The sequence below is a fragment of the Phasianus colchicus genome, chromosome 2, assembly GCF_987193195.1.
Source record: "Phasianus colchicus chromosome 2, bPhaCol1.hap1.1, whole genome shotgun sequence".
Lineage (NCBI taxonomy): Eukaryota > Metazoa > Chordata > Aves > Galliformes > Phasianidae > Phasianus > Phasianus colchicus.
This window is the reverse complement of record NC_143437.1, coordinates 55,205,152-55,224,558: the sequence shown is the minus strand read 5'-3', so window position 1 is coordinate 55,224,558 and position 19,407 is coordinate 55,205,152. Positions and strand designations below refer to the sequence as shown.

At 38.2% G+C, this 19,407-nt stretch overlaps 1 long non-coding RNA gene across 1 annotated transcript; it reads left to right on the top strand.

The window, feature by feature from the left end:
* The first annotated feature begins 10,198 nt into the window (after positions 1–10,198).
* On the top strand, positions 10,199–13,045 carry LOC116242922 (uncharacterized). The gene is made up of 3 exons (XR_004169843.2): positions 10,199–10,239; positions 10,869–10,947; positions 11,054–13,045. It is a non-coding gene; the product is annotated as an uncharacterized LOC116242922 (long non-coding RNA).
* The last annotated feature ends 6,362 nt before the right edge of the window (positions 13,046–19,407 follow it).

Below are 19,407 nucleotides of genomic sequence, written 5' to 3'. Positions count from 1 at the left end.
TCCATTAAAAACCGCTGCACAGTGGGGCAACAGAAGTTTAAGAAACACACTTCTTCTGCCTAAACTATGGTATTTCTTTGAGAAATCCATTTAGTATATATCTGAAGAGCTCAGATGATAGAGAACCTTATAAATATCCAAATGCATTGATTCCACAACTGGATTGCAAGCTGAGTCTGAATAATCATTACATTTAATATTCTCTGTAGCATTTCAGGCATTTACCTTCAGAAATCTCTATCCTGTGAAGTTACTTACTATAGCAAAAATGCCAAGTCATGGCCTGAACCAGTGACTGAGCACCTGGTAGGAAGGGAGAGCCAAACCAGAGGAACTCAGCTGTATCAGCTATATGCAATGCCCCTGAGTGACCAGAAAGAGTGGAGCCAGGATCCATCCCTTCCTAGACATCAGTTAAGGGTTAGCAATGGAGGTGAGAGTATTTTGCTGGGGATCCCTGCACGCCTGAGGTCTTCAGAAAGTAAGTAGTTGCTTTCCTTTATTTCTGTGCTCATAGCTGTTGTACGTGAGCAAATCCTTGCTGCAGCCTAGGATCTTGTTGCTCTGCTGTTTTCATTGTGCTTACTGTTATGTTACACTTACCATTTGAGAATAAATTGCCTTAACCTTATTAATTTATTCAGGGAAAGGCAGGGCTTTTGAGCTGCGATTTTCACACCTGGAAAAATGCTGATAAAACTCTTCAGAACTCTTTTCAACCCCTGAACCTCAATTTCAGTTAAAGGCTGAAAGCTTTTGTATAATGTACAATAAGAAGACAATCCAAGGGATTAGTGTGTTGCCAGAAGATCTGTGTATACCAGAGTGGTTTGGATGATATATGCTACTCAAATTGCTTCAAATAATTTGTATTTCTATTCATCTGCTGGTGAAATAGTTGAAGTTTGACTTCATTTGAAATAGTTTTTCATTTGTCTCCCCAGAGATTCCAATTTAGCAAAGCATTTATGCAATGCTTAAGGGTAGGCCTTGTACTGAAATATTCTGTTTCTTTCTGTGTTCATTTTCATGTACTGGTATGTTTTTCTAAACAACTGTGTTTTGGTTTTGTATCACTATTTTATAGATTGATTTCTGGTTTTAGTATTTCTTTGTAATGGTGTAAATGTGGCATCATTTGATATCTGTGTATTGCAAATAATGTAACTTCTTGAACAGAATATCCATCTGCGTGTCTTACTATGCTCACTATTTTGGATAAACTGCTGTACCACTGTGCTTTTTTCCCAAAACATAAAACACAAGACAGAAAAATAGTATTATTATATATAAGTACCTCTGAATTAAAAAAAGGCACTACATAAAAGCTAAGTATAATATAATAAAAGCACCAGTGAAAAAACACACAAGTATTTAAAAACATGGATTTAAAACAGGACTATGGTAGTCAAAATACCACAGCATTCCTCGGATTTAAGGATGATCTATAAACATCCATGAATTCCTAATTGAACTTGTTTTCTTTCTGAACTGAATTTGAAACCGGCACTTCTTACATTGAGAATCCGTTCTTACTGTAATTATTTCTCTAATGTTAGTTGTTTTTCCCTGGGAGCTTTGCTGATATAATGACAATGGATTAACTAATTATTTCTCATTCTGAAGATCAGCTCAGTTTAGCATCTGTTAAATCTAATTTATGCATAAGTGCATGTCTCAGCATCAGGAAACTTAAACAGATGAATTTCAGGCTGTCTAGATATCTTGGGCTATGAGATAAAGGAAAGAAGAATTTCCCTCTTGATTTTCCTTAAGGACAGGATAAAAACACACGGTTTGCAGCTGTATTCCACAAGTTGTGCTCAGAGTTGCTAATTACAAGGAAGGATTCTTCTGGTGCTGTGGAGATATTCATAAATGCAACTCTAAATTAAAACCACTTGTATAAAAGCACTAGACTTGGTTTCAGAGATCTAAGGGTGGTTGCTGTGTGTCAGGGCAGCCAGCACAGTACATATAAGTGGAAGGAGTTGTTTACTTTGCCTGGAGGGGAGTGGGCAGGATCATTTTTCATCTTTTTTTTTTTTTTTTTTTCCAGAGGTTTTACTGAATGCTTGGCTTAAATATGGTTATTAAATATTGGCCAGAATTTAAGCAACACTAGCCTACTCTGTCCAGTGTAGGATATGCATGGTATTATGTTCAGAGACAGTATTATATACAAAGGCAGCAAGCTTTCTTCTTCCTGCTTGAAAAGAAATATGATTTAAATTCTCAGCTACGGTCCTTCCACTTCCTTATGCTGTCTTGAAAATGACTACTGAGAATACTCACAGAGAGGTTTCATGTTTAGATGGTGTCCCTAAATGCTGTGATGGCTGACCCAGACATGGAATTTACAAGAGGAATGAGAAGATTGCTCTGTGCTGTCTGCTTTCTTGCACATACTAGGGAGAAATTTGGTTTGCAGATATACAGTTATTACAACTGTCAAACTATCTAGTCAGGTCATAAAAGGGGAGAAGCTATGGTTATTAATTAACTGTGTTGACTGATCTAGTTAGAGCTTTCAATTGCATTCCTGATAGGTGACATGCACTTTTATTAAGTGTCTGATTTGGCTACAAAGTATGGTGAAACTCAATCTGATTCTATTTAGATTGACAACTTGACTTTTACTGAAATGTGTAATAAAAAATAGAGTCAAGGTAGCATACTAATTAGCAAGTCCATCTCAGAAATTTGATTGCATTTCTTGGAGAAAAAGAGTTGATCTCATCAAACGCTGTCAAAAAAAAAAAAGTAACAAGAAGGAACATTGGTTGACTTTACCACTTTTCTTGCTCTGACTGGGGGCTGCCAAGTGTGAGTCACTGCACCCATGAAGTTCGGTACGTTGCACTTGAAAACTGAGCTGCTGCTAGGTAAATTATGCACTAGCCTGGTACTTGTAAACTTCTGCTGAGTGTTTACGTAGCACTCAATCTAAAACTTGAAAATCTCTGAAGATAATATATAAGGAACAACAAGATCTCTGCAAGCTCTGTGAAGATACTGCATTCACACAGGAAAAAAGAGAGAAAAGGCACCATTCCTACATCAGTTTTTCTTCCCTTACAAAACATGTTTGGAATCTACATCCTGCAGTTACCCCTGGCAACTCTAGTATCATAGGATGCAATGTCCCAAGGCTACACTCCATTACACTGCACGATCTTTTCTTTTTCTCTCGCTCTGTAAGATTTAATGAAGCCCGTCAAATTTGCACAAATACTCTATTTACTGTACAGAAATTACGTCAAAAGAAATGATGTTGGGTTCCTTTTTATGCCTGAAGATTGGCAAACGGTCATGAAAGTCAATTGCTGTTCAGCTTGCTAAGTGATGGCATGCATCTCTGCCTTGCCTAATTACAGCAAATCAGATGTTTTCTGTTGTGGAAAACAATAGTAACAAATCACTAACTCTTGTTTTTTTAGTGAAATAGTATATGTTGAGACTCAGCTGAAGCAGAGCATTAGAACATTAATTTCTGTGGATGTTTTCTTGTTGGTTTATTTTTCCTGTGTATGTGTACATAAATTCAGGCAAAATTTTCAATCTTTAGAGTATACGCCATAGATCACTTACATTCAAATCAGAACTTAGACAATCTTTTTCATAAAACCTTCTTCAAGAATAGTCTTTCAATAAGTTACAAAGAAAAAGGAACACATGACAAGCAGTGCATTAGCATGCAGGATAGCAGAGATAATCTACAGCTAATTTGCAGAGTGCACACAGACAAGGAATTGACATCACGACAAGAGAACTAATAGGAAAGAACATAAACTCTGTTTGAGATGTCAGTCCTTCCACTGGAGACAAAAGGATATACATAATGATCCCTGTATAGATGCATATTCTCTATTTCTGAGCCAGTACTTCACTAAGTGTTTTTACACTAGGATTTTACTGGGATATCACGACAACTCCTACTCACACTCTTTGTCTAACTTCTGCATGCAATTTCAATGGCCTTAGCTTTCCATCTAATAGAGAATCATGGTTAATAGTGACAGCCTTTGGCTCTTAATAGAAAGGATGCTGCTGATTTCCTTCACTTGTCATTTTTCTAAGAGGAGGACTAGATCGATCAATCAAATCTTCAGAGAGTCACATTGAAGAAAATAACTGTTCTTTAAGCCTCATTTAAGATTAAAAAAAAATCAGCCTGGAGAAATGCCTTTTAACAATAACCAAACTGGAAGACTCGGAAAGAAAAAGTCTGCAGCTTTCTATTTTCCTGAAACATAACAGAATTGAGTAAGGAAAATAAAAATCATGCTTTTGACTTCATGTTTGAGAAATCTTCTTAAATCATGGCATTGCCCATAGACCTCTGATTTTGCACTTGCATCTGGCATAATGAGACAGAATGCTATGACAAAAACTTCAAGAGTGTGATTAGTAAATGCACCAGCAGCAAACATTAGTTATTTATGAATGTAGTGAATACTGTTCTCAAGATGTTCAGTTCATTTTATCCCTATCAGTTCCCCATTCTGTTGTCTTATTCACAATCAAATCCTGTGCATTTTATCTCAAACATCTGTAGCTTACTCTAAAACAAAACAATTCTAAGATTCTCAGAAAATTCATACACAAATATTGCAGTGACATCAAAAGAGAAAAGGAATGAAATGTTGTTTTGGCTGCTCTTATTTAAGACAGTTTTGACATAAATGGAGTATGGATATGCCGCCTTTTCACTCTCTCACATTTCCTTCCTTTGCACTTCCCTTTAACATTTTCTTCTCTTTCCCGTATCCCTGTCTTCAGTGCAGAGAAGTCAGCACCACATATCCTGTTCTCTGCATGATATTCATTTGCATTCAACCACTTTTGATTACTGTAATGAGTGTTGTTAGTAATTATCATCAGCCTGTTCTATTTCTCCAGAGCAATACCTGCTTTAGTGAGTTTCACATTTATAAAACAGATTATACTTACAAAAACTTAAATTCTTCCTCTCTTCTGGGGCGATGCTTGTGCATATTACCTAATAAATCAATAGCCTTCTACAATGGTCTTGAAGAAATTTATAGTTGACCCGATGGAAATGACTCAGCTGAAATGAACCCATCAGCCAAACAATGAAGTGCATCTTATTGTCAAAGTGGTTCAGAAAAATGGATAGGGATGATCTGTAAGAATTTTCTCTATTCCTTACAGCTATTTAATTTCATGAGCACCTCTTCTTTTCTTAAGTATATCCAGTAAAATGTTGAAAAACAAAATAATTAATAAATTGTTTAATGTGCATGCTTACTATGCTTTCAAATGCTTTCTAACTATAATTATGGATGAAATCCTCATCCCATCAGAAGGTTCATCATGCAATAAGAGAATGAAGTAGAGAAGTGCAAGAAGAAATGTCTGCTTGTTCTGCTGATCCTTTGTGAGTCATGCAGCAGGATCTCACTGTGATAGGTGCTGAGCAATCATAAGTGAAATATGTGACACCCTTTCTGAGACAGCAAACAGTCTGAAGTTTTTGGTAGTGATGATGGGATATATTTTACTTTTAGAAAAGTTTTTTGGATTTTTAACACATTTTAGATGAGAAATTATTCACCCCAGTCTTTGGCCATTATGAGTACACACTGAGTATAGTTATTGCTGTGTCCAACAGTTCCTTCTGGAAAGATGTTGCCTAAAGCAATGTGGATGCATTGTCTACAAGAGCTTCAAAGGAGCCCCTGATTCCCAAGACCAGGTCTTAGCTGAACCTTGCCTCTGTGGAAGACTGCAGCTCCTGCTGAGCTGCAGCTAATGTTATCATTTATTAAAAAGTCACTCATTCCATAAGCAGCTACGTGGAATTCTTCAAAGATCTGAGCGGATTCAAAGATCAGAGCACAGTAAGTCATAGTCCCACTTGCAGCTTTGTAGCTAGATTTTTGTCTACCTGAATGCATTCCTTACATCTAAGCTCACTCAGCAGCAGAACTGAACGCGGGCTAAAAACAACCTTGGCAGCCCAAATCTGTCTGTGCTGACATGTCATAATACACACTGCAGCATCCCCTCCCTAGACTGTGGGGATTTGTAAATTCCACATTACTACAGATTGTGAGTCAGGGAGAACCAGATGACGTTATTTCTCTGTTGGGAAATTGAAACAGCAGGCACTGTAGTTGGCAAACAGATGGTTTGGAAGTCTTACCTCTGGTTTTTGAGAACCTACCAGGAGCTGTCTGTAAAAGAGAATACATCTGAACGTGTGTACAAGAAATAGGAGTCCTGAGCATCCGCTGCTTCCTATCATCCTTTATTTTCTGTCCTGTAAGTCATTTCTACCTTCCCTGGTTTTGGTTGAAGCAGTGTTAAGAGCACACCAACATTTGGTTGTTGCTGAGTAATGGGAGTATACCTGGACCCAGACTGGTGCTGATAGGGTGTTGGTCAATCGGCAGTGAGTGTATTGTATCTCCCCTGTCTTAGTAAATAATTTCATCTCAACCCATGGGTTCTATATTTTCTAATTCTCTCCTTCCACTCTCTTGGGTGGGAAGTGAGCCAAAGCCTGTGTGGTGCTTAAGCTATCTGCTGGATTAAACCACAACAATACTAAAATCCATTCCCTATAGAACTCTGGATCCAATAGTGAAAAGGCACTTACGATGTGGTAAGGATAAGTGTGATCAACACTTCTCTGCTCTCATGAGACCCCTCCTGAGTACCCAGTTCTGAGGCCCCCCAATGTAAGAAGGATGTGGAGCTGCTGGAACAGGTCCAGGGGAGGGCCACAGAGATGATCAGAGAGCTGGAGCACCCTCCCTATGAGGACAGGCTAGGAGAACTGGGGCTCTTCAGCCTGGAAAATGCTTCAGGGCACTTCATAGCTGCTTTTCAGTACCTGAAGAGGACCTACAGGAAAGCTGGGGAGGGATTTTTTGTAAGGGCATGTAGCCAAAGGACAAGAGGAAACAGTTTTAAATTGAAAGAGAGTAGGTTTAGACTAGGTATTACAATGAAATTCTTTACTGTGAGGGTGGTGTGACACTGGAACAGGTTCCCTTGTGAGGTGGTGGATGCCTCCTCCCTAGAAGCATTCAAAGCTAGACTGGATGTGTCTTTGAGCAACCTGGTCTAGAGGAAGGTGCCCCTGCCTATATCGGGGGGTTGGAACTAGATGATCTTAAAGGCCCCTGCGACCCAAGCCATTCTATGATAAGCCACTGGGGAGATGTCCCTTCAGTTGTTCTACAATGTGTGGTAAACCTGGTGAAGAATCATGGCTTCCTAAGAAAGAGCACCTAGAAACTAATACTTCTGGTGGGAACAGGGGAAAAGATTAGTGAGGAGAAAGCATAGAGAGCAGACAGGATGAAACCTTCCTATAGTCATTGATAAATTCAAGTTCTAGACTGAATCCAGCACGTGATCCAGATTTCCCCCCTTCTTACTTAATGTTCTTCTTGCTCTTCTTATTTGTCTGTTTACTACCATAAGCAATTATGCTTTTAGATCAGTGTCTATATTAGATAATCTTTGTACATAATGCAAATAAAAACTTCAAATATAGAGCGTGAATGTAACATCTGATATAGGAATGGTGGCAAACCCTAAACAGGTTCTTCTGCTCCTATAGCTCTTTAATGGGCTAAAGATGAATGACAAGCAGCAAATCTCAGAATTCATCACTGTTTCTTTGATACAAACTCATTATTTATAATGCTCATTCATCAAGGCAAGTCTCTTGGGCTTTTCATGTTTGGGCACAAGAAGCTTTCTCAGGAATTTTCTAGTGCTTCTGCCTCCAGTCACAGTGGAAAATCTTTCTCATGACTTTTCAGTCCCAACAAATAATAATATGAGTTTACTGTTGCTTCACATTGTGACTAAAACATAAGGCCTTGAGTTTGAATTCCTATTTTTCATATCAACTCCATCTTTCTTTTCCTTCTAATGCAGCTGAGTTAATCTCTGAGCAGCATTTTTTAACTCAACTTATTATGTGTGGCAGTGCAGGCCATGCGCTTGCTTTTGCCCTTAATCTGGGTCACATTTAGCCTGTTTACAAATCTCACATGTGAGATATTTTTCCTTTAGGATTAATAGGCAGACTGGGAAAATTTAGGTCTACGCAAAAACAAGTCTCTTAATGCTTGTCCTTTCTAACATTGCCTCACTTTCCACTCATTTTTGCTTTTTAGTTAGGTTTTTCCCTTATTAAAGGTTCATTTGTTTCACTATACTTACTGGTCTTAATCATAACAGAAAAAAATCTCACTAAAAAAAAAAGAATTTAGATAAAGGGCAGCTGCACTAAGTTCTCCTGGCTGGATTCTTTAAGCACTGCAGTTCCAGTCCCTATCATCTTGATTCCACATTTTTACTTACCTGCACAATAATTGTATTAAATTGTAAAGAAGAAGGTATGTAGCAATACCTCATTATTGCATAGAATTGAAAATGCTTTAAATAATCTTAATTTAGCTTCACTTTCACTATGCATTTTTTAATCTTCTTCAATTCCCTAGTTTGATGTCACCTTGATTTCTAGTGGGTTATTCCTCAGTTATAATCAAAATAATGTATTTCCATGTGTTTGGCAGACTTTGAAGATGAAATTCTGACAGTACACTGAAAGACAAATCAAAGAAAGCTACTCTATACATACCTTGGTTTTGCAAGGATCTGGGAAGGGGACTGCATATTAAAGTGTAAAGTAGGGATACCAAGCATCTCTTTTGTGGCTGAATCTGAGGAGGTCACAGGGAAAGCATTCAGCTCACAAAGCAAAAATGTTTGTGCGGGAGAAGGGTAGGTCAGAAGAAGGAACAAGGAGTATTGATTGGGGTCCTATCTGAATTCCACCTAAAGCATTGTAAAGTAGAATTTTCTCCATCAGACTCAAGAAGGCCTTAGTAGTTACGTCCTATTTTTATTGCAGTTCAGTGACTGGCACCATAGTAACTTCATAATTATTGCTGTGTTAAGCAATACCTCTGATACTAATTAACAGAAATACTGTCAGATCTGTTGTGTTATTGTAGCAGTAGTTTTTCTACCCTGTTTGGGACCATGTTTGTTTCACTAGAGTTTTGCAGTGAAAGCATAATATACTGCATATAATTCCGAAGAAGTTATACTGAATTACATTCTTTCGTACATCTAATGCTATATACTGCCTTTAAATTGTTGGAGTTTACTTTTCAAACTTCATACTAAATTTCACAGAATCACAGAATGGTCAGGGTTGGAAGGGACCTCAAGGATCATTTATCCAGTGATAACATTTCTGCAGGAAAAAATGGAAAAGCAGACTCCTAAGTTTTAGGGAAATCTATAGGAAAGGAACCAACTTCTCAAATTGTTGTTTACATCTGTGCTTTCAAGATTGGAATATATTTATAGATCAGATAGTATTAAATGTAAATAAAAATAAGCATTAGTTAATTAGTTCCTACAAAAAAAAAACAAAAAAAAACAGTGAACATTGAAACTAGTACTTCTACAATGGCTGCTCCAGAAGTAAGGCCTCCTATTTTATTCTCTTGGTCTGTGATGTCAGAGATGGATGTTGGTGGTATGGCAGTACAGGTTGAATCTTCCCACCAGTATTTCATTACATTTTGTTGCCACGCAACAGATGTCAGCAGAGGAGCAGTCTGACAAATACCGTGGAAATACTTGTGAAGCAAAGGTGTGATTACAATCGAGGTATGAGCAATTGAATTCCTCCACGTGCAAAAAAAAATAGCACCTATTTTCACCAACACTTGTTAATGGAGACCAAACAGTGGATGTAGCACAGTGAGGTGGTGGGTGGTGCATTTCAGCAGTGGCAACAGTGACAGTAGGTCATGTCCACTTGTGCAGATTGTTATGAGTGTGGCATCCAGGCTCTTGTTCATTACTGGTGGAAATGCGTACCTAATGGTGGTGAGTGTGATGAAAAATAGTGCTTTGTAACTTAGAATTTGCTCTATTAAATAGTGTTATTGTACTCCACGTGTCCATTTTATTTTCCATGGAGATAAATAGGAAGCATTACTTTTAGAGTGACTATATGGGAACTGCTGAATCACAGCCTGAACCTCTGATTGACCACCTGAGGCAAGCAATGAGTCAGCCATGGGAGCACAGGTGACGGTAATTCACCTGTGCTACCAGAAGGAGAGGAGCCTGGCTCCACCTCTCCTAGACCCCATTTAAGTGCTGACTGCCACTGAGGAAGGATCTCTTCCTGGAGATCCTCATGGAGGATATTGTGAGACTACAACATTGGTAAGCATTTTCCACTTATTATCTTTCTACTGTGTTAGTCTTACTTAATCTAAAACTCTGTTCACCAATTGATTTTACACCTTTGTATGCTTATTGATTGTACAGTGACCTATGGAATATCACCTGCAGTATTCAATGAACTCCTTAAGTCTGAAAATACTTATTGCTGATTTGTTTATAACAGCATCATAAATTTCATCTTAATTATATTCAAATGTTTCAAGCTTGTGAGAAACCTTTTGTATTAACTGATTCACATACGATCTATGATAGGCTGTACAGTATATTGCACTCCTCCTATTAGGTTTCTCATACATACAACATTTCTTACATTTTTTTTTTTTTCCCTACTGTAAGATGCTCCTATTTGGGGCATATTACATCAGAGATGGCAATCTGAGGAGTCTGTGTATTAATCTTATGAAAGTTATGGGACTGAGAAAAGTAAGCTCAGCTGTATTTCTTTGTTGAATACTAATTTACACAGGTCTATGAATTTATCCGTGGGTCAAGAGCTCATAGCATCAGATAACAAATACTGTATTATTAGAAGAGAGAAAAGCAAAATACTTCTCAAAAGGAAAGTTCAACTGTTATTGAAAACAACGTTATTTTTCTAAATAATACAGGATTCCAGGGTGCAGGATGGTAGGTGTCAGTAAAGGTGCTGCACTGCAATAATCAGTCAAAAGATGCCTCTAAGAAAAGGTGGGTGTTGAAAATTCCTTTAGTAAGTTCCTAAGTTATGTGATACAATAGCTGATGAAACATGATTTTAGGAAGGGTGGTAAAAGAGTTCTCTCTTCTTCCATAGCATTTTCTCTCTAGTTTCCAGTAACCTAGGTTTGAGTTTAAAGTCAACATAGTGTTTTGATGCATGGAATAAGTGAAAATTGTCCAGTTGGTGAGAGGGTGTTCCTGGAGGACACTATTGTCACATCAAGAATAACTGAATTATGCATGAAGAAGCTCTAAAAAGTTCAGCAGCACAAAGAAGGCATCCTCCAGGCAATAAGTAGGGTGAGGAGCTAAGGGACTTATTACTTCTATCATCTCACTTCTGCTGCTGCCTGTAATGCTTAGAGGAAGCTTTGGACCTGGCTGAAGTCTGTGAAGACATGGATGAGAGTTGTTTGGAATTAGAATTGAAGAAGGAAGAAGCCAGCTGAAGTAAAAGTAATAGTTTGTCTCCTGTCAGTGGACAGACCAAAACAAGTTCCCCCAGATGTTAATGTATTCTGTAATTTTCAAAATTGCAGATGCTTGGCACAAAACTGAAGCAACCTGTTCTTATTCTGGGTCCGTCTTCACAGGAAGAACAGAATATGTCCCTGTTTTATGTGTCACTTAATATCTTTGTCTGTTCATGAAGATTGCAATTTTATGTAATGAAAATCCAGACGTTAAGAATGATTGAAGCATCCCTACACTGTTAACACAGATTATATTTTCCATCATAAATTATGGCAGGAATAATGCATTAGGGTGAATGGTGAGCTCCCACTGACCTCAGTTTAAGATTTTGCCCATTACATATCTGTGGTACCTTTTGACTGTTTTTAACACTCTTCCCTACCTGACACATCATTAACATCTTTAACGTTTGAACAACTTACAGCAATTTCAACTACGTCTTTTAAAAAGTTATAATTGTTCTGCCTTTACAACTTCAAATAGTTTGTGCAGAAAAAAAACTGATACAAATCACTACTTTTCTTTTACCAACCTGTTACCAACCTCTTACTGTAGAAATGTTGTCATTGATTCTATATTTCTATATCTGCTTTAACTTTGCGGATTGTTTTACAAGTATATGATGGAAGAGTAATTAGGGATGTTTTTGTCTAAGATGCTAAGGAAATGGAATTTTGTGACCCCAACAATGCCCTTCCTCTTCTGTGAAAAGCAATTGTTTTGGCTTGCATTTTGGACAGAATAGCACTGAGATTTGCAGACCAAAAGACATTAACATTGAGATCTTAGATTTGTTGAGAATTCGTGGCACTTTTATGTGTTTGTGAGAGAATTTGTCCTTTATTCTCTTTATTCTTCCAGCTGTTAGTACAACTTTTTCCACTACATTGGGGTTAATGAAACCCACTACAATTTCAGTTAATGAAAAGAAAAAACTTTTTTGAAGAATTTGCTGAGGAAAACACTTGTGTTTATCTTAGTAAAACTATATTTAAAATATTTGGGGAGGGGGGAAAGCTTGACATGGAAGACATGTTTTTTCTGGCCCTCCTTACTTGCTAGCATGTAAGGCATTCAACAGAACAAACAAGGATTAAACTTTTCTTGCAGTTTCTTGCAGTTTCACAGGTACATTCACTTTTCTGAGTCAGTTTTTAATCTTGCAGTGCAGAATTGCAACTGGTTTGTTTTCTTCAAGGTTTGCTTCAACCTTCTTTATGGTGTAGAAAATTACTGACTTTGGTTTCTCTCTTTAACTGGCCTAAACAGCAGGAACCACATTAAAGAATTCACCTGCAAAAATGAAGGAGATACATTAAAAAAAAAAAAAAAATGCTTGCAAATATCAGGGGTGGGTAAATTTGGGGGCATAACAGCAACAGCAATGTTTTGGAAGTTAGATTTATGGATATGTTGATTGTGCCAGTTTTAAGACAAAGATTTTTTTTCTGCATGTTCAGATTTGAGAGGGAATTAGTGCCACTCACCTGTAGGTGAGCACAATGAAGACTAAAGTAGTCACCATTGGTGAAAATAAAAGAAAGTTACCTTTCAGGTAAGGAAGCACAGCAAACCTTTCAGCTTTCTGTTTTAAAATTTCCTGGATTTGAAATCAAATAGTTTATTAGGAAGAAGACTAATGCTTTGCTTACAATCTGGTCATAAAAAAATAAAAATAAAAATTAGTCACTTGGAAATTTGGTTTCTCACCCTTCTTTTTTGATGCCTGGGAATTCCAGATCAACTTTTTAGTTCTAGATAGCGATGCTCTTCATACCTAAAAACAGCAACCACAGCAACAGTACAAACCACACTTCTGACAATGTGTCTGTGCTCAGACGTCAGGGGATTTACCACTGCTGTGCATGTTACTGGTCAGGAAGCCTACTGCTCCAGGAAGAAAAGCAAGCTAGTGGCAGCTGGTAATCCAATTGACACCTCTTAAGATTAATGTAAATGTTGCAAAACAGAAACCAGACACTGAGCCCTAATTTCTCTCATAATACTCATATGTTGTTATTTTTTAATGTAATTTAAAGTCACATCTGCTGAAAATCAAGGTTGGTGGTACGCTGTAGATCAGTACCACAAGTTAATGGAAATTTGAAACTCTTTTCCTGATGATTTCGTCCTGCATGTATGGTACTTGTTGAGCTTATTCAATGCTGTTTATGTGTACTATCTAATCCATAAAGAGATTATTTCTATAATTTTGCAATAGTATAAAATTTCCACTTTATCAGCGATCTTTCCGATCAATAGAATCTATGGATAAATATTTTGAAGTAAGTTGAGAGGTTTTCTAAAAACTTAGTCACATTGGATAGCTCCAAATGTTCTTGGGTTAAACCAAGAGAAATTAAAGTTCTGGAACTTCACTCCTTTTCTACAAATTTTAATATACTGGCCAATAAATATTTTATAGAGCAGAATGTGATCTGAAAACTTACAAACCACACAAGTAGCCTGATTTAAAAAAAAAAAAAACTACAACCAATCATATACAGATAGTCATATCTAATTTACCTACTGTTAAGTACCATCATATCACTGTATCAGAAAGCATTCCCTACCTTACCTACTGTGTAAATTTCCTTCTTTCTTCAGTATACCCCTAACCTAAATCCTGAAGATAACTATGTATGGACACCTAAGGATCTGTATGTGCCTATTTGAACTATTCTCCACTTTGAAATAGCAGACTATTAGCAAATCCATAGTGCTGACCCTCTGCCCAGATGCCCTTGTGTTCTCCCTTTCAGGAAAATGTCTGAGGTCAGCCCAAACTGCCTTGGAATCCACTAAAATAACTGGGCTCAGATCACAACTGTTTTTTTTTTTTTTAACCACTACCAAACTGAGTTTTTAAAACTGCACTTGAGCTGCAACAAATGTTTTAAGAGAGGAACCTTCCTCCCATGTAAAGGCCTTTGCACTATCCAGCAAATAAGAAGCTAACAGAAACAAAGTAATTTTTTCTTTTTTTAATTCAGCATTTTGAATTAGAGAGGAAAAGTAATGGAAAGGAGATTGGGAGCTCTGGAAAGGGCATAGGGGATAGTTAGAGGGAAGTTATTTGTCAGAAACAGTTGAATTTCTAACATTGGAAAAGATATCCTACCAGCCTATCGTCAGATCAAGGCTGGGAAGTCGGACAGAATAATGTCTAGTTAAGTCTGTGGAAGCTGCGGATTGTTCCCTTGCTCCTGAAATGCAGGAGCAGTGTCATCTTACTTACAACAGCACTCAGTCAGATTAAGTCAAGCCCCAGCAGTATAAGCTGTGCACCATGCTACCTTTTTGAGTCGGATAAATTAATCCTACAGTCGTATCAGCAATTTATGTCCTTGCGCTGGTGTGGCCTTGCTCAGGACATTGTGCTCCCGCCTATCTCCATGCTTCTCTGAGACATAGTGCCCTCTGCATTCCGCCTGGGTCATTACAGACACCCCTAAACTTCAGCTGATCACCAGCCTACATCATCTTCAGACCTTTCACAAAGGCAGGCTGCAGATTCACAGAAAATATTGTACAGATCCAAGTGAAGAGGGGAATTGTATGGGACTCTGATCCACAGATGGTGCACAAAGGATGTTCACAACCATTCTCTGCGTCTATAACAAGACTAAAAATTTAGCTGAGGACACTGATTTGTATAAAGGCAACCACTGGATGTCTGCTTCCAGTCACTATCCAGCTGTTCCACATGTTTCAGCTTGGGTAAGTTTGTCTTTAAATTTTCCTAATGGTAATATACCCAGTATAACTTAGAAACTAACCTGCAAGTGTTAGTTTCTAGGGTGGGATATATAAAAAATCTACTTTACACTACACTTTTACTGAGGTTGTCCACCTTCTTCTTTCTTCTCCTTCTATTTTCACGATTACAGCAGACTGTGCCTCTTCCAGTTTTTCATCATTATTGTGGCCCAACAAAGAAAGATGCTACAGATTTAACTAAGGATGTGTTTGATCATGGAGTTCTTCAGCATCCTCAGGCTTACTTGTTAAGGTCTTAAGGAAAAGAACAAATTCCTTTGGGAGTTAGTGTATCATCTAACACCTTGCAATTCAGAGGAATTTCTGAGGGAAATGAGGCATGTGAAAGAAATGTGAGATATGAACTCTCTCAGCCATGGCAGCAGGTTACTAGGGATGCATCATCTTCCTCTCCTTATTCCCATGTTCTAAAAATGTTTTTTTCCTTCATATGTTATTGATAGCTGTAAAAAGACTAACACGTTGTCCCATGCTTGAGCCCTTCCTAAAGATGGCCAAGGTAGAATTTAAGAAGGAAAGAAGTCAGGGGGAGAAATATGGGATTGAGCACACCCTCAGTGAGTTTGCAGACAACTCCAAGTTGGGAGGGAGTATTGATCTGCCTAAGGAGAGAAAGGCACTGCAGATGGACCTGGATAGACTGGATGGATGGGCTGAGCTTAACTGTATGAGTTTCAATAGGGCTAAGTGTCCAATCCTGCATTCTGGTCGCAAAAACCCTAGGCAGCCCTACAGTCTTGGGGAGGAGTGGCTGGAAAGCTGCCTAATGGAAAGGGACCTTGGTGTACTGATGGACAGTGGTCTGAATATGAGCCAGCAGTGTGCCTGGGTGGCCAAGAAGGCCAATGGCATCCTGGCTTTTATCAGGAATGGTGTGGTGAGCAGGACTAGGGAAGTCATCCTGCCCCTGTACTCAGCATTGGTGAGGTCTCACCTCGAGTACTGTGTTCAGTTTTGGGCACCCCAGGACAGAAAGGACATTGAGGTACTGGAGCAGGTCCAAAGAAGGGCAGCAAGGCTTGTGAGGCTTGGAGAATGTGCCCTATGAGGAGAGACTGAAGGAACTTGGGCTGTTCAGTCTGGGGAAAAGGAGGCTGAGGGGAGACCTTATTGCTCTCTTCCAGTATCTGAAAGGTGCTTACAGTGAGAGTGGGGTTGGCCTCTACTGACAAGTGACAGGACGAGGGGAAATGGCCTTAAGTTGTGCCAAGGTAAATTTAGGTATGATATCAGGAAATGCTTCTTTACAGAAAGGGTTGTTAAGCACTGGAATAGGGTCCCCAGGGAGGTGGTTGAGTCGCCATCCCTGGATGTGTTCAAAAAACATTCAGGTGTTTTTAACACATGTGGTGCTCAGGGATGTGATTTGGTGAAGGGTTGTTAGTTAGGGTAGTATGGTTAGGTCATGATTGGACTTGATGATCTTTAAGGTCTTTTCCAATCTGAGCAATTCTATGATTAATTCTAAGTGGAAAGTATCTTAGGAAGAAGACGCCTTGGTCTGTGACCTGTCATTATATAATGCACAAATCAATTTTTTAGTGGACTTGAATATGTTTCTTTTGGTTTCATACAGAATGGGCATAAAGAGTATGTTCTATTTGAGAGAGATTAAGCAGTCTCTAATATCCAAGTTCCTTTCTAAAGACTGCAGTGAATGGAAGAGAGAGACTGTTGGGGGCTTAAGAAGAGGAATGCTATCCCATGGTAGAAGACAGCATATCTTGGTGTGCCACCATTGCTGAGAAGAGAGAATCAATGAAGACTCATCAGAGTGCCACCAGTGCTAAGCCACGACTAGAAAAGGAAGAAATTACTTAGTTGAGCAGGATTGCTTAGAAAGATAGGCTCATAAATTTGAGGGATTCCTTGAACACTTATTCTGGAGAGAATTACCCAAGGTGTCTCTGCCTAGTTCAGCTCTTTTCCAAGAGCTGCATGATCAAAATCTCCCTTTATGGCCAAATCATGTGCTTCAAACAATCCTGTTAATTGCTATGAAAGAGTTATCCACTTGAGATTTCTAGATCTGCTGCAGATCACTTAACAATGCCTATATTCTTCTTTGTATTATTCATCATACTTTCAGTACGTGTTTCCTGACCATTCTGAGCATGTGAGAGAGATGCATGGCATAATCTCCTTCACCCTTTTCCCTCCTGTTCTTTCTGAACAAGATGTGCTCTTTGGTATTAGTATTCTAGTCACATATTCACATGACTGTACCCTATCAAGTTTGTTATGTCAATTAAGTTGTAATTTTAATCTTGCTTTAAAGTTTCCAGCTCCTTCTCTTCACATGAATATATTTTACATTTGTACATATGTTGGTTTGCTTTCTTCTTTTTTCTTCTACAACCCTTCATAAATAATCATTAACTTTTCATCTTTCCAGACTTTTTTTCTAGGCTCCTTCTGTTTCCTATCTTTGCATATATGTACTCATTTGATCTTGTCTTTCTCTAAGTAGAAACTTCAACATTATGTGCTTCCCGGCCACTCTGTCATTTAACCAAGAAAGTATCTCCATCACAAAAACCACAAAGGCTGCTACTTCTCAGAGGGCCACATGATTTCCAGGCCACTGAGGTGGCCTCAGAGATAGTATCTAAGACTTTGCATAGACCTAAAACATACCAGCACCCTCGCTCATAAAACACAGTGCAGTATTAATAAGATCAATATTGAAGTATAGAAAATGGAAGAAAAAAAATGGGATTAAATAGACATTCATAAATCCCCTAGTGCCTATATTCCAAAGTAGCACCTATATTATAACTGCTCGTGAATGATGTTTGCCTAACCCTACTTTTAAAAATAGCCAGTAATAGGACACTCTTGACTATCACTGCCAAGCTATTTCAGTATTTCACTCTCCTACCTTTAGTTTCTCTCACGTCTGATAACTTACCTTTGTTGCAATATACTTGTTCTAACCACAGTGAATGTGGAGAAAATATATTCCCCTCCTCATTGCCAGTTACCTACTTCTGTACAGAGCCATAACATGTCTGGATGGAGGATCTTGACTGCCTACAATGTCACATTCCTAATGTGGGTCCTCATAAATTGTAGGGACTCTCCTAAGAAATGCCCAGCAGAGTTTGAGACAAGTCACAGTTATATAAATGTTGCTATGAAGCCTCTAAAAGATTTTAGAGGCCAAATAATGTGTCCAGTACAAAGAATTAACTCTACTAGTATTTAGGTCTGGAGTTTCGCTCTGTCATTTTTTATTTTGAATAAATATACACAGTTAACAACACTCCTTTTTTTCAATTGAGGTAGAGTTGATTTTCCATCATACCTTTTGGTATGATTCTGTGTTTTGGAGAAAAACATTGTTGATAACGCACCAGCTGAAACCAGGGCAGAACTAAACAATATGAGATCATTCAGATCTGATCATTCTCATTGGAGAACTATATTGTTTTCAGCTGATGTTCCCTAAACTGGTCCCTGAAGAGGAATTCCCAAAGTGCAATACTTGGCTGAGCCCTTACTAATGCTGAGTGAAGATGAATGTGATAATTTTCTTTGTATTAGAGATAATATGGCTATTTATATGTTCCAGATTGCTTCATACAGTTTTCTAAGCACAGTCAGATGAAGATAATGAGCTCTAATTGATTTTGTAAATCACTAACTTACTTAATATATTTTTAACATGTTATTCCAGCACTTACAACACCACAACCCTTTGTATTTCTTGCTGAATATGGTTATGTTAGCAGTGACACCACAGGCAGAATTTTATGTGATTAAAAAAACATTAATCATAAATATTTTGGCCTTTCCAGAACAATCTGTGATAGCATCAATTGATTGTCATGGGTGTATTCTCCTGGAGAAGCTCTCACTGCACTTGTTTTTCTTTACCTGTTCTGTGGATCACTAAAAGTTGTCAGTTTATCCACTTCCAAAAGCATTTATATGAATTTTAAAATTAGTTGTTAGACTGTTCGGAGTTGTTAGGAGAGAGCCAGGCATAGTAAACCAATCTCTTTGCAAGGAACCCCTGGAAGAGCAAATCAATAAAATTAAAATGATGAAGACAGTTAAACAGTTGTTGTTACCAGCTGACCTCCTATCAGCTATCTTGTGCTGGTATGGCCTCTCTTGCCTGTGCTAATTGACCTTGACATATGCTACTTGTTTTCTCCTTCTGCTTCAGCTGCATAGCATCCCTTCTGC